The 16,330-nt window shown below is 33.7% G+C and overlaps 4 non-coding genes across 4 annotated transcripts; all 4 read right to left on the reverse strand.

The window, feature by feature from the left end:
- Positions 1 to 886: 886 nt before the first annotated feature.
- Positions 887 to 958, reverse strand: Trnap-agg. The gene has a single exon. It is a non-coding gene; the product is annotated as a tRNA-Pro (tRNA).
- Positions 959 to 7,297: 6,339 nt separating this feature from the next.
- Trnap-agg lies at positions 7,298 to 7,369 on the reverse strand. Its single transcript has one exon. It is a non-coding gene; the product is annotated as a tRNA-Pro (tRNA).
- Positions 7,370 to 11,512: 4,143 nt separating this feature from the next.
- On the reverse strand, positions 11,513 to 11,584 carry Trnap-agg. Its single transcript has one exon. It is a non-coding gene; the product is annotated as a tRNA-Pro (tRNA).
- Positions 11,585 to 12,283: 699 nt separating this feature from the next.
- On the reverse strand, positions 12,284 to 12,355 carry Trnap-ugg. Its single transcript has one exon. It is a non-coding gene; the product is annotated as a tRNA-Pro (tRNA).
- Positions 12,356 to 16,330: the final 3,975 nt, after the last annotated feature.

Consider the following 16,330-nt stretch of genomic DNA (forward strand, 5'->3'; position numbering starts at 1 on the left):
TACCTTTATTCAAACAACTGGTTACAATGTAAATGCAATCAAAGAGTTCTTATTGCATTTTTAACCGACATCAAAAAAGGTAGAGGTTAGGTTATCTCTCCTGTTGTGTATTTCACGTGTGACGCATTTTGATGTGAAAAAATTTCTGCTAACTGCTAGTTAGTAAAGTTTTTCACGGTATTTATAGTATCTTCAAATGAAACAATAATTGAAAGCGATTGAATAATTATTGAAAATTGGTTTCAATCATGTTTCAATCTACTGTTATTATGTAGTAGGTACTACTCGGTGTAAAATTAATAACTCTCCTACTATGCGAATCAAAACAATGTCAAAAAGTCTACGTTAATTTGAACCGTAAATATAATTATAATTCTACTCTTTTTTAAGCATCCATGAAGAAATAATTGATCGTGGGATCGTAAATTTTTTCTACTCTTAAATCTTTCCCATTATCAATAAATTACATTAAGTGCTGGAAAAATAACAAATAAAGTGTCATGTAATAAAAAATTCAACCGACCGCAAACGTTCCGGGAAAACAAAAGCTAGCGTTTCCGGAAAAATGCCGTAAAACAAATCAATTTTGCAAATGAACGATCCCTGGATTGATACAGTTCTAAGTGATTGATGCTTAGGGACTAATTTAACTTAGTGCTAAGTTCGAGCTAAGTTAAATTTGCTCTGCTAATTGAATTATTTCTTGGAAACATAATACCTATGTCTACTTTTGCAATAGTTATGGGAGAAACGTAAACTAGATCTTAAATGTTAAAATATTATAAAATTATACTAATTTAAAAAATTTAGAAAAATATAGTTATTTTATAACTCATTTTTATAATGTGTAAGTGTGAATTACAAAAAAAAAACAAAAAGTGTTTGCGGGCTCGTCCGGGATTTGAACCCGGGACCTCTCGCACCCTAAGCGAAAATCATACCCCTAGACCAACGAGCCGCTTGGCAGAAATCTGAAATTATATTTTATTATTAAACAAGAACATACCTAGCTACCTTTCACTAATTTGCGTTCAAATAAATTTATGACTTAATTCTTTTATAACTGTGACGAAATTTGAATGATAGCGGTATCATTAAAGTTAATCCTCATGGATATTTTTATTTAACTTCTATTTATTATATTGTCGATATCAATTAAAAATTAAACCTATTTTATTGCAGTTAACTTATTGATAATATTATTAATAATATATAAAATATATATATTTATTTTATAAAAATATACTTAGGTACCTAACTACCTACCTTATTTAATAATATTATGCTGCTTTTGCGGTTTTGTGCAAAAGCAGAATAGTCACTAATTTTGCTGTGTAGTTAAAACGTTAAAAACACGAAATAATAATAAATTATCATCATCATCATCATCGGTGAAAATTTGTATTACCAGCTCCGTCATTTTTTACAATCATTAGGCAATAACGCAATCAACTAACATTAAAACATTCAATATACCTACAAATAAACATCAAAATAATGAATATTTTCTTCAAACATTTTCCATACAAATTATAATTCGATGTCGTTCCGACAAGTCGTACCCGATAAAACATCGTGTCGTGTACTCGTGTACACTGCAGTGGAAATGTGCCAGTGCAGTGCTGGGTTCTATTGTGTCATAAAGCGGGAACACTTCTTCAACTTCTGACCTTTATGTGTGGTCTAAATCATAAGATGCAGCGATTTTCTAATTACATATATGTAATTCCAACCTTCCTCTTGAACCACTATACAAATTTAAAAAGTCTTAATTATATGCGGACGCAGGAGATTGACTTTTAGACTATTGAATCCATACTTATATTATAAAGGCGAAAGTAACTCTTTCTGTCTGTCTGTTACTCAATCACGCCTAAACTACTTACTGAACAAATTTACATGAAAGGTATGGAGATATTTTGATACCCAAGAAAGGATATAGGCTACTTTTTTTCCCGGGAACGCAATCCCGGAAATCCCACGGGAACGGGAACAATGCGGGTTTTTCTTTGAATGCGCGGGCGAAGCCGCGGGCGGAAACCTAGTACCTAATACTTATAAATACAGCCAATATTATATGCATGTGATTGAGTGTGATTGTGATTTGAGTCCTTGCTTATTACAGCTTAGGTACTCTCATCAATAAGATAGTGTCTTCATATAGTTATATCGAAATATGTATGATTTAAGGATATTATTCTGTATTTTTACACAAACATTATTCACAATAAACATAACTTTTAATTAGCGCTGGACCATTTCCAGGAAAATATCCGACACATTCAGTCAACCATGTGATAATAATTACAGATGACGAGTATTTTCTCCGAACCTGTAAAGCTTCATTTTTATTATTATTTTTACTTTCTGTATTTCGGGTATCAATATATCTTTTAATTTATATTGAGCAGTGTTCTCTTAATAATTCTATTAACAGTTGATAAACAATTAACACTTTATCCGTCAAAATCAACTACTTCCTCTTACTAAAAAACAACTCATCCAATTGTATTAAATAAGGGAAAAATTTTTTAAATAAGGGAAAATATTTATTATTCCATCAAATCCCTCCTACAAAATTATATAACACACATGAAACACTTCACAAACTATCCCATAAACTTCCAAACCATTCCCTTGAGAATGCGGCAAAAAAGAAAAGCCCTTATCAGGTATCATAAACGCGCTAAATCATGTCTCACACCACGCCCCCGTATAATAGACGAGTTGTTTCGAAGTCCGAAGTCAATTTCAGGCATATTGTCCGCTAAGAAAAGATTCATCTCATAATGTACTTCATATTATTACAGTTTTGAAGACCCATTGTATGAGGATTTGAGGAATTATTTCTATTCTTCTGTTGGCAGCGGATTTATGATTTCCTTAGGCTGTACTTTTGTGCTAGACTGCGGTCTTTAGAGCTCAATTTATCTTGTATTTGGGGTTATAATCAATTCTGTATACTTATGTAAGGGTAACTTAAATATAATGTTACTCATACTGTCTGTGTTTTAGTTATCACTCTTGAATAGGTATAAGAATATATCGGTATTTTGATATTATAAAGATAGATTTTACTATGTTTTACCTACTGTAAAAATAGTTGCAGTTAACTTAATTTTTTACGAAGGAAAATCGCGCTGCGTAAGGACCTTAAAAGTATTTCACATCTGTTTCACTGATCGATTTTCTTTACGGATAAGTAGGTTTCTGGCTTTTTCGTCATTTTAGATTTTTTCCATTATAGTCTCTTGCCGGAATCCAGCTGAAATCTTAAAAGGTATACTCAAATGAAAACCCTTCCGTTTCATCTATATAAAACTTAAACCCTCCTTGGTCACGGCATCACGCGTGAACAGGTGGACCGTATTCGATAATTATTTTTTTTATAATATTCCTTGAAGTACGAGGATGGTTTTTATGGAGAGAAAACGTAAACATGTACCACGGGCGAAGCCGGGGCTGACCGCTAGTATATTATAATTTACTAGCTTTCCATCCGCTGCTTTGCCCACTTTGTCTCAAATCTAATAATTTATATACTAAAACCTTCCTATTGAATCACTCTATCGATTATAAAGGACTACATCAAAATCCGTTGGGTAGGTAGTTTAAAAGATTTAAGCATACATAGGGACACAAGGACATAGAAAGCGACTGTTGGTAGATATATTGCGATTTTTTTCGTTGGTACATAATATTTCGACTTTAAATATATATTAGAAGATAGTGCATCTACTAGGCAACATCCACTGCATTAACCCATTCCAAAGTACATAACACTCATTATACTTATATCTGGAAGCTCTCAAAAGAGTAATTTAAAGGAAAATGTAAAGCGTGGAGCGAAATCAGCAATTGAATGTTCTAGAAAGTTCTTACGGTCAGTAACAAACGTGTTTACGTTTTAAATAAAATGGTGATAGTTTTGATAGATTTTATTCGTGGTTTTTATTGTATGCTTGGAGGAATTGCATTTCAATAAAATGCTTTAACGTCTGTTTTAATTCAGTTGAAAATTATTTTTACGTAGAGTCGTTCCAGAAGAAAGACTTAAGATATTATTACAGTAATCAATATCCACATAGATATCCACTAGCAATTTTAAAAGACTTTGATATTAATCGTTCAGTTCACTATATTAAAAAATAAGGCTTACTATAAACGAGTATGAGAAGCAAGCATAAAACAGAAGAGCATATTTCAAGAAAAGCACTAGCGATTTTAAAACGAAATTAGCCTTCCTAATTAGGACAAATTGCGCAAGGTGTACGGTAAAAACACATTAGTGTCCAGTGGCAACTAAATACTGGAATAATGAACACGACAGTGTCAGTGTCGTAAATTATAAAAATATGGACTGGAAAATAGGGATTTTATGCAGCTTCTTTTGCAAGATAATGGATATTAAAAAGGAGTATTTTTTTGTACAATATCTTTATGATTAAAACATAACCAATTGTTTAGGGTAAGTTAGATGTATATTGTATTACCAAAGCCAATAATCATTGCATCTGTACAGTCACGTGGTCTCCTCTGAAAATCAGTGCAGCAATACATTTTAAATAACGGTTGCTGCTTTGCTGACGGGGAGTCCTTTTTGCCTCCATTACTATCTTTTTTTTTCTGTTTTGTGTAGATATTAATTACTAAGAGTTACATGGTGGCAAATAAAACGATTTCTATTTCTATTTCTATTAATTAATTCCCGACAATAACACAAACGAGAAATAATACTCAATTATATAAATCATGAAACACGTTGAAAAGGTTCACAATTCCATGAAACGTGAACAACGATTTCATACATCACCATTCATACGCGTAAACAGAGCAGCGAGCAAATAAAAACTTAATGAACCCGCGAAAAGGATAAAAGAGTAAGTTAAACATACAATTAACGGGAAAAATGTGGAGCACAAAGACGGACTAATTTGCGATGCAGATTGCATTTTGCATTCTGACTTTAGGCTGGATTCAGATGATATTGCGAATAACTGAAAATCGGTACTGTTTTCACATCGCATTGATTTCTAAATTGCATTAGGCAGGTCCATAGAGAGCGAGCAGCCTCGCGAAGATTCCTCACGAGGCTCTATGGTGTCACGTACGCTTTCCTCGGCCGAGCCTCGTACACATTGACCAATCTGCTTTGTGCAGCAACGCCTCCGGGATGTTACAGAAGGACCAGCCAGCAGAAGACCCGCTTACTGTTACATTTCACAAGGCGGGTTCATACAGAGCAATCAACCTCGTGAAGCAATTGCCATAAGGATAGCAAGTGTACCGCCATTTCCGCCGTCGAACCACGTCCACATTGACCGAGCTCCTTGCGCAGTAATTGCTTCGCGAGGCTGCTCGCTCTGTGTGAACACACCGTAGTCAGTAATTACGGACACATCAATCTGAGAAAAGAAAGCAATTACATTAATTTATAGCGATAATAAAATATCGTAGGAATGTGGATTTATTGTTGTGTGTTTATGTTTCGTACACAATCCTATGTGTTACAGGTTATACCTAAAGTAGATAATATTATCTCAGACATATTAAAAGAAAGAATAATGATATAATTAAGATTATGTTAAGTTAACTTAATTAATTGTTGTAAAGTAAGCAATGTAGGTACACTAGATACGCCCGCGGCTTCGCCCGCGTTTTCAAAGAAAAACTCGCATAGTTCCCGTTCCCGTGGGATTTCCGGGATAAAACCTATCGTATGTGTTAATCCAAGTTACCCTCTATATGTGTCCTAAGTTTCATTGTAATCGGTTCAGTAGTATTTGCGTGAAAGAGTAACAAACACACACACATCCTCACAAACTTTCGCATTTATAATATTATTAGTAGCATACAAATACATTATCAGAGATTATAATAAATGAACATCTAGTCAGTTTTAATAAAGTCGAAGCACGTACAAGGAATTAGATTCACATTGGTTTTCAGTGGATACGAAACGGATTCATTAACTGCAGCAATTTATAGCAGAATTACTACTTAATTCCTTTCATACAAATAATAATTCTCTTCACTAAATGAAGCTTACTCAAGTTTATGTCTTATCTATCAAGAGGTACCTATGTTGTATAAATAAAGTTGTGTTAGTCACACCACATAAATCTCTGTTGGATAATATCTGGTAAAATTTTGAAAAGGAACTTGCGACCGGCCGAATCCGGGGAGAGAGGTTAGTTTAATCCACAGATCACAGAAACTAAAGGGAGATATGGTTAGGGGGCGGGGCCGGTGTCGCAGCAATATGTACAAAAAGAGAACAAACTGTAGCGGTGCTGTATACGTACGTCACTTACAATCTAGTGTGCAAACGAATAGTCGCTCTCATATTTTTGTGTGATGACACGCACACAACGCGAAGTATTGTTTTGATTTTGTTTACTGCAGTTGTGTGCGTAAATTTTTTATAAGACACGGTTTCGTACTCAGCGCAAGCGATTGGCATCTCTCTAGATCTCTATGGTTTAATCCATTCTAATATTATAAATGCGAAAGTAACTCTGTATGTCTGTCTGTTACTCAATCACGCCTAAACTACTGAACCATTTTTCATGAAATTTGGTATGGAAATATTTCGATACCCGAGAAAGGACATAGGCTACTTTTTATCCCGGGAAAATGACGCAATCCCGGAAATCCCATGGGAACGGGAACTATGCGGGTTTTTCTACGACTGCGCGGGCGAAGCCGCGGGTGGAAACCTAGTATGCAATATCTTAATAACACAATAGCTTTTTTAATAACTAACACTTTTAAATTAAATTTGTTACAACCTTTTTTACCACAAGAACCACATAGCAGACTAAAGTTTAAAATTTCCGTCTAATGTGTCCCTCAGCCCTTACCCGTAGGGTTGACACGTTTCTTAAACTCGTGAATAATAAATGCCCTTCTCAAAAACAGAACGGAATACGTTATAAACCCTAGCTAGAATAAATAATTGGATGTTGAGACGCTGAATGTACAGGGAATAGAATATTTTCTAAAATTAGATTAGAAATATTTTAAACTCTATTAAATGTAAGAAGAACCATGTTTAATTTCGTTTCTTTTGATTACGTTTTTCGTTATTTAAAAAGATAATAAAATTATATATTTAAAATATAAACATTTTTTTTCTAGACAGATATATATCTGCTACTGCTTATTGAAATTAACGTTAAACATTAACCTTTGTAAAATATGTATATTAAAAACTACCATTATTTGTACTACCATTAAACTAAGCATAAAATCACATCTATTTCAACAATATAGAAATATAAAAAAAAAGATATCCGGGCTCGTCCGGGATTTGAACCCGGGACCTCTCGCACCCTAAGCGAAAATCATACCCCTAGACCAACGAGCCGGTTGACATTACTTTGCAAATACAATTTTAGATTATTACACATACATGTACGTACACCTTTCACTTTTTACTCGCTAAATTACGTATTTACTATTCATTACTAGCTTTCCCTGCCTGTACCTGCAGTTTTGTTCACGAGTATTATCACTACATAGAATAAACAAAATCGCTTTCGGCCGTATGTGTCTGTATCTTTAAAATTAAGGAACAGAATTTGATGAGGTCTTTTAATAGAAATAGAAATAGAAAGCGTTTTATTTGCCACCATGTAAAAAAAGTATAAACACACAAAACAGAAACAGACAAAAAAGATAGCAATGGAGGCAAAAAGGACTCCCCGTCAGCAATAGTGTTGCCCAAATTCAGTCTTGGTCTTGCAGTCTTGGTCTTGCGTCTTGCGTTTTTGCAAGACCAAGACCAAGAACAAGACCGCGTATTTTTAGCAAGACCAAGACCAAGACTGACCGTGCAAGACTTGAGCAAGAACAAGACATAGCCTGCAAGACTCTTGCGTCTTGCAGCTAGGACTTAGCGCTATTTCACTGAGTAGTTAGGTGTAACAGTTCGGTGTATAACTAGGTAGGTACGCTTAGGAATTCTATGAGACGCAAAAAACTGTATCAAAGAATATGAGAAACTGGACCTATGCGCATTACTAGTTATTTATTAATCTGCTTGATCTTCACTATGGCTATGTTAATTCAAGCTGACAATGTTCCAATTCTAATACGTTTTTCTAAGATTTAAAGTAAACTTTAATAAATAGTAATAGACTAATAGGTAATTGCAAGACTTGCAAGACTTGCAAGACTCTTGCTGCAAGACCAAGACCAAGACCAAGACTGGGAGCGCAAGACCAAGACCAAGACCAAGACCAGGTGTATTGGCGCAAGACCAAGACCAAGACTGGCTAAGTCTCGTCTTGTTCTTGCATTTGGGCAACACTAGTCAGCAAAGCAGCAACCATTATTTAAAATGTATTGCTGCACTGATTTTCAGAGGAGACCACGATAATAGATAGAGTTATTCAAGAGGAAGGTTCTAATAAATGATTTTGTAAGTTTTAGCGCAGCGCAGGAATGAATAAAACTACACATGCATAAAATTCAACATTTATTAATTCATCTATAATTTTGTTTGACTTTAGCTCATGGGCGGCGGTGAACCCCTTATCAGGCGAACTTTCTGCTCGATTTCCACTTAAGGTGACCTACCTGGTCAATTTCTACTCTTTTTAAAAAATAAAACTACAAAGAAGGGCTTTTGAATCGTAATAATGCATAGAAACTATTTACGACTCTATCGAGAATTTCCTGTAATTTTATAGCCCATTTCTCCGTCTGAAAATTTCATTTGGTTTTGGTATAAAAGATAATAGTTGACTCTTCTTTAAATAAGCATATTTACCACTAAAGCAAATTTTCGATTAAGGAAATGTAACTCTACCTCAGTAGGTAAGTATTATTTCTTTTTTTTTATTCAATATTAGGCAACAGAGTAGACGCGTCACCTGGTGGTAAGTGCTCCACGTCGCCCATAGTGCCAGAGACATTGTATGTTGCCGGCCTTTCAGGTAGGACTATGCTCTCTTCTTGATGGTCCCCAGTTCATAGCCGTTTGGAAAAGCCGCACGAGGGAGTTTGTTCCAGATGTCTGTAGTGCGCGGGAAGAAAGATCTTTTCTAAATTTATAAAGATATTCTGGATCAGTATATTATTTATTTATTCAAACTTAATTGCTCTGGATCACTACATAGTATAAAACAAAGTCGTTTTTTCTCTATCTATGTTCCTTTGTATGCTTAAATCTTTAAAACTAAACAACGGATTTTGATGCAGTTTTTTTTAATAGATAGAGTGATTCAATATGAAGGTTTTAGTATATAACTTATTAGGTTTTAGAAAAAGTGGGCGAAGCCGCGGGCTGTAAGCTAGTAAATTATAATTTGCAACCTAGCATTTAACAAATGGCGATCTTACCGCTAATTATAGCAAGCTCTTCCAGACACGGATTTATAATTAATCTTATTTGTTCCTCATTCTTATATTTGAAATTATAGATATCTCAGTATATTCGAGCTCTATCGTATTTAAATTCTAACAAATGTTTAACCAGATGCCAATTAAGCTAATATTAGTTTTTGTTTTTGGTATTTCGTGTTATTCATGCGCTGCGCGTGTTATGTTTTAAAATTGACTAATTTATGTATGGTTAAATCTTTAAAACTACTCAATGGATTTGGATTTGGGTTAATTTATAAGATACGTTAACATTTATATAATTAAACTTTAAACATCGCGAACGAAGCCGCGGGCAGAAATGCTAATTATAATATAAACTTTGGTATTTCCGCTGCATATTATTATTATTTATTATGTTATTATAAAGCTGAAGAGTTTGTTTGTTTGATTGTTTGTTTGTTTGTTTGAACGCGCTAATCTCGGGAACTACTGGTCTGATTTAAAAAATTCTTTCGGTGTTAGAGAGCTCATTTATCGAGGAAGGTTATAGGCTAATTATCATCACGCTACGACCAACAGGAGCGGAGCCACGGGGGTGAAACCGCGGGGAGCAGCTAGTTATAATATAAACTTTGGTATTTCCGCTGCATAATATATTATAACTCAACAAATTTATTGTATCAATTACTTCTCAGCTGATAATACTATGATAAATATGATAAAATAAAACAATATCTATTTATATCGTCATTAACACTTATTTTCCTAAATGAATTTCCGCCAGTTCGATCTACGGATCGCCACGAGGGCGGAATTCCATCGTGAAGGGCACATGGCCGCAAACCATTACGGAATTTCCTTGCGGTCGCCAGCAGCCGTTCCTTAAATGGGTCTTGTGGTCCTTAGGCTGGATGTACACGAGCGTTTTCTATAGTAGAGCAATTAAAAATGTTCGTGAAATCCTCGACAATGCGAATGAGCCGCCAGAAATTGTGTCGCCTGCTATTTTCATTTCTTTCTCATTCTCATTCATTTCATTTTAAAATATATTGTAGATCGGGTCCCGGGGTCATAATATTATAAACTCGAAAGTTTGTGGGAATAAAAGATGGACGTTTGTACAAGAAATAACAGCAACAATATGTGTAATTTTTTTTTAATCGATACCGTAAAATTATTACAGTTGTAAGTTTAATTTAAGAAAAAAAATATTTTAGAAAAATACCAAGGTACCACTTACAAATACGTCATGTAAAAATATTTAAGTACATGGTTTAATTTTATAGAAAATGCTGGGTTTCGTGTAAAAACGCCTAAAGTTTTGTTGATTAAAATTTCTGTTTCAATTAAACACAGTGGTTTTGAATTTACAGGAATTAGATACTTCCTTAATAATAATTAATTATAAATACTTTAATAATTTTGTTTGTTGAATTCTTAAATATATTTGGGATTATCTTACATTAATTACAAAGTAATATTCAAGTCAGGTTAAATGAAAATTTTCATAAGGCTCTATTTTTTTAATCTTAACCACTAAAGTCAATTGCACCTGCAATTTGCAACTCTTAGGGTGCCTTACCACCAGAGCACACATACATAGCGCACATCCTTCCATATAAAAAACATATATCATAGTGCTACGCTATATGCATAAATGAATATGATTGGTGGATAACAAACGCATCCACAGTGACATAGCATAGCACTCTGGTGGAAAAGCACCCTTACAGTCATTTGTCGTATGAATTGAACATTTGCTACTAAAATATGAATTCGTTTTATCCTATCTTAAATATAGAACCTGTAGAAAAACCTAAAAGCCTTCAATAGATTTTATTATTCTAAGCAGTCACATAAGCCCAGTTAATCTAATCTGTACAAAACAGCTCAAACTAGATGTTTATTAGTGTCAAAAAATAAGGATAAACATTAAAATTAAAGGCCGTATATAAATTATTACAATGTGTATATTATTTTTGACTATTGCGACGGAACAACATAATAAAAATTTGCTTGATAAACCTCGGATCCATAGTACAATAATTACAAAAATGTTCTATGGGTCCGGCGTTCTTATTTTTTATTAATTGACCAATTCTAAAATGCTATGTTGTTTCAGATCACGTTAATAAAATGAGTTCATATCATATGGAATATGAGTGATACAAAAATAATATGCGGGCTCGTCCGGGATTTGAACCCGGGACCTCTCGCACCCTAAGCGAAAATCATACCCCTAGACCAACGAGCCGGTTGGATAAGCTTTCAAATTTATTAAAATTTATCAAATTAATATGATTATACCTTGTCAAATCTACCTTTCATTCGCCGACGATAAATTTATAATCTTTTTACAACTCAATTTTATAACACATATTGTAAATTCGATAAAATACATAATTTAGGGCCGATTTTTCAATCCTTGGTAAAAATTTATCCGTCCAATAAAGTACCTATTACACGAACATTTTAAAATGTCAGCTGTAAACTGTTAATTAATACGGACAATTAGAATACATTTTTGAAATGGTAGTATAATACGTTATTCGATGAAAAAGTTGTAAACAACGATTAAATAATAATAGTTTAAAAAAACTAAAAAACACGCTTTTTATAGAAAACCGAACTGAAAAATAGAAAATTTTATCAAATTAGTGTATTGTCATCGGTCCTCAATAAATTTACAAAGTTTCAACGAAATCTGGCCGTTTAAAGTGGGTCAAAATCGCGCCCAAAGAAGGCGGTTACAAACATACAAACATACAGGTGAAGCTAATATAAAGCGTTTAAAAATCAGCCCCAAAAACCGCAAAATTTAAGGTTTCGTAAAACTATACCTAATATATTTTTATAAAAAATAACAACAGCTGAGATATGCATTGAAGATAGAGGCTTTTATAAAATAAGAATTACATTTTCATATTTACTTAAAAAATGCAAAAAGTTACAAGGGCTCGTCCGGGATTTGAACCCGGGACCTCTCGCACCCAAAGCGAGAATCATACCCCTAGACCAACGAGCCGGTTGACTATAGATCAAATTAATATGCTATATAATAATTATTATAACTAGCTTTCCGCTCGCGGCTTCGCCCGCTTTGTCTAAAACTTAATCCGTACTAATATATAAATGCGAAAGTAACTCTGTCTGTCTGGCTGTTACTCAACCACGCCTTAACTACTAAAGCAATTTGCATGAGATTTGGTGTAGAGATATTTTGATACCCGAGAAAGGACATAGGCTACTTTTTACCCCGGGAAATAGGATAGGTTTTATCCCGGCAATCCCACGGGAACGGGAACTATGCGGGTTTTTCTTTGACTGCGCGGGCGAACCTGCGGGTGGCAAGCTAGTAAATTATATATTAAAACCTTCCTTTTGAATCACTCTATCTAATAAAAAAACCGGATCAAAATCCGTTGCGTAGTTTTAAAGATCTAAGCATACAAAGGGACGTAGGGACAGAGCATGGACAGAAAAACCGACTTTGTTTTATAATATGTAGTGATACTTTCTCAACTCATTATTTAAGTTATGTACATACAGTCGATGTATCTTTAAATATTATATAGAAGAAAAATCCTTATCACTGAGTTACATACTGATAAATTCTGATTTATTAGGATTACTTATTGGATTTTTAGATAAATCTCTGTATCTTCTCCATAGATACTGCTTTCCGAATCGGTGGTAAATGTTAAAAATAATTATGTAATTACGTTTCGTAAGTGCTACTACAGTCTACAAGTAGTCTAATTGAATAAATAAATGTTTGAGTTTGAGTTTTTAGTTTGAAATAGCAATTAGTATGAATTAGCATCTATCCTATTTATTGCAAAATCAAACGAGGTTAAACAATGTTAACAAACAATGTTACCTATTATACTAGTAGACGCGGCATACGCCAACATCATTGCACTAAAAAACAGCGTAATTAATACATACCTACTTACTAACGCATTATCACCAATACAGTTGTTCTCTCTTTCACTCTCACGCACGAGACATAATACATGTCTCACTCATGTACTTCGTAATAACAACTGCCGATTAAAATACAAAAAGAACGTCCAGCCACGACGCTGAATGGTGCGTGACTAAGTGAAACTCGGGCACTTACCTGAGTTTTTTCTTGCCAAAATAGAGAGCGGGTAACGTATCTAGCTCTTTTATATATCATAGAGGTTAAATGAGAGAACGGCTAAACAATACAAAGCAATACCGTATCCTGAAATGTCTTCTCAATACACCAAATCCTACTAATATTATAAATGCGAAAGTTTGTATAGATGTATGGATGTATGGATGTTTGTTACTCTTTCACGTAAAAACTACCTACTGAACCGATTACAATGAAATTTAGCACACATATAGGGGGTAACTTGGATTAACACATAGGATAGTTTTTATCCCGGAAATCCCACGGGAACGGGAACTATGCGGGTTTTCCTTTGCAAACACGGGCGAAGCCGCGGGCGGAAATCTAGTACACCATAATTAATATGTCAAGATATCGAATAATAACAGCATCTAATTCAAAACGTAGTATTATTTGAACACTGCGCAGTTTCCTATTCAATATCAATTAAGAAGACATTACAAGCAATTAGAGATTTCTGATATTGGCAGATACATTAGGACCGTTTGTTTTGCCAAAGTTTAAATGGTTAGTCAATAGATTATAGAAAATTATGGTAATATCACTTGTTTGTACTTGGTTTCAACTGTTGAGATAGGACTAATACTTTTAATGGTTCCTAACACTAAGAAAGTATGTTGTCAGCTGTAGTTCTCAGAAGTAGGTAATTTTCTTGTTAAAGACTAGCTGTGCTCTGCGGTTTTACCCACATTGCTCCGCTCATAATGGTCTTAGCGTGATGATAATATATTATAGCCTATAGCCTTCCTCGATAAATTAGCTATCTCAAGGAAATAATTTTTCAAATCGTACCAGTAGTTCCTGAGATTAGCGCGTTCAAACAAACAAACTCTTCAGCTTTATAATATTATTCATATATACTAATTAATTTGAAGAATTTCACTAAAACAATATTTTAACAGTTAGTTTTAAGTAAGTATACGTTACGTCAGACTTTTAAGATTTGTGTTATAACAACTGATTACACAGTTTGATTAAACAATTGGCTTATTTCTGTTAGAATTAACATTTTCCAAAATCCCACAAATATTTTATAAAACGGGATTTAGACTACCTACACGATAAGTTACATTCTCAAAGGTTACAAGTTTAATACATCTTATGAAGTCGCGATTTCTCCTGGGGCAGAAATTCTATTCCTAATTCCTACAGCATTCCTAGAGCTTCCCTGGAGACCCGCTAAGCTGAGACTTGGTATTAAAGTATTTCAGATTTTAAATCAGGTCTGTAATATCTATAAAATTTGTATCTATAGCATTCGTTTTATACGTGAATGAAGGAAATAATGAATGATGAATGCGACAGTATTTTAAAGATTAGTAATTTTGGGAGTGATTTGTCAATCTTTAAATCTATCATGGCCATATTATGTGGTTATATATTTTCTTGTATAGGTACTTAACATTTCTTAATTAATTTAAAAAGTAGAGCGATGATGAATGGACATCTTATTCCACATAACAATTTAGTGGAAACCAATACCGACGGAAAGGTTGATGAAAATAGTGAAAAAGGGAGGCCAATAATTAGTTAAAGAACAGGCATGTAGTTACAAAAAAAAAGAATTTATTATTAAGATCTCACTTCATAATAATAGGTATTGTGTTAAATGCTCATGTCACATTGTCCAATAGCATTGCTCTACTTTTGTCACAATATCCTCTAAAAATATACCGAAAAATGTATCGATATACTTAAGAAATTAGCATAAACCTAACCTAAAAGACAATATCACAAGCGACAGCTCACATAAATTCGTGTACCACTATCTATAAAGTTTGTCTATACACTTATACAGGGTGTAATCGTTAAGTATGCACAGGTCATTATTCCGTAACTATTAGAGATATCAAAAAACTTTAAACTGACATTGAAAGTGCTATACCTAATGAGTAAAATGACAATAATAACTTTTTAAAATTAAAACGAGAAATATCTAAAAATGCAGCTTAGTTACTATGAAACGCTCCCACTTAACGATTACACCCGGTATAGTTCTTCGTCTTGACAACATAAAGTCAGGTTGCGGAAAAATGCAATGCATTTTGGCGGCTTCACTGCTCTGGTAAGCTGACTTGTGCCCTTCATAACAAGCTTCTGGTATTATAGTTTAACCTTCGTATCTTTAGATAGAGTATGTTTTTAAACATTATATAGGTACTTGCAGTTTATTGGGATTATAATTATTTGATACTAGCAGTCCGCCCCGGCTTCGCCCGTGGTACATATTTACGTTTTCTCTACATAAGAACCATCCTCGTACTTCAAGGAATATAATAATAAAATAATTAACGAAATCGGTTCAGCCGTTCTAAAGTTATGCGCTTACCAACACATTTTGGGATTCATTTTTACATTATAGATTTGTGGGTAGGTATGTTACTCTAGGATTCATCACATATACCTAACTAGGAAATATAATAACAAAATATAGCTCTATTCGTCTTTTCGTTACATTACTAGCTAATACATCGCGAACGTTAAATTTCGTATTGTGAGAGACTGGTGCCAGAAGTAGGATTTCAAAAGAGGATTCACTAAAGGGTACCTACAAGTTAACAGCCCCTCCCGCGTACCGATACCAAACAGAATAAAATAATATGATGAATAAATTCAGATCGATCTGATGATTTTCGCATACAAACATAAACTTTCACATTTATGCTAGAACGTAAGCCCGGAAAACTTCGTATCTGTAAACATTTTCTTCACAGTATTTTTATTTAAAATAACTTTTGAGTATATTTTTATCTGGGAATATTACTATATTCAGAGTAACTACTCTGTCATATTATATACACATGTAATATATGTTATTAAATATCTTAATAATAAACT

This window comes from Colias croceus, chromosome 14 (assembly GCF_905220415.1).
Source record: "Colias croceus chromosome 14, ilColCroc2.1".
NCBI classification, from domain to species: domain Eukaryota; kingdom Metazoa; phylum Arthropoda; class Insecta; order Lepidoptera; family Pieridae; genus Colias; species Colias croceus.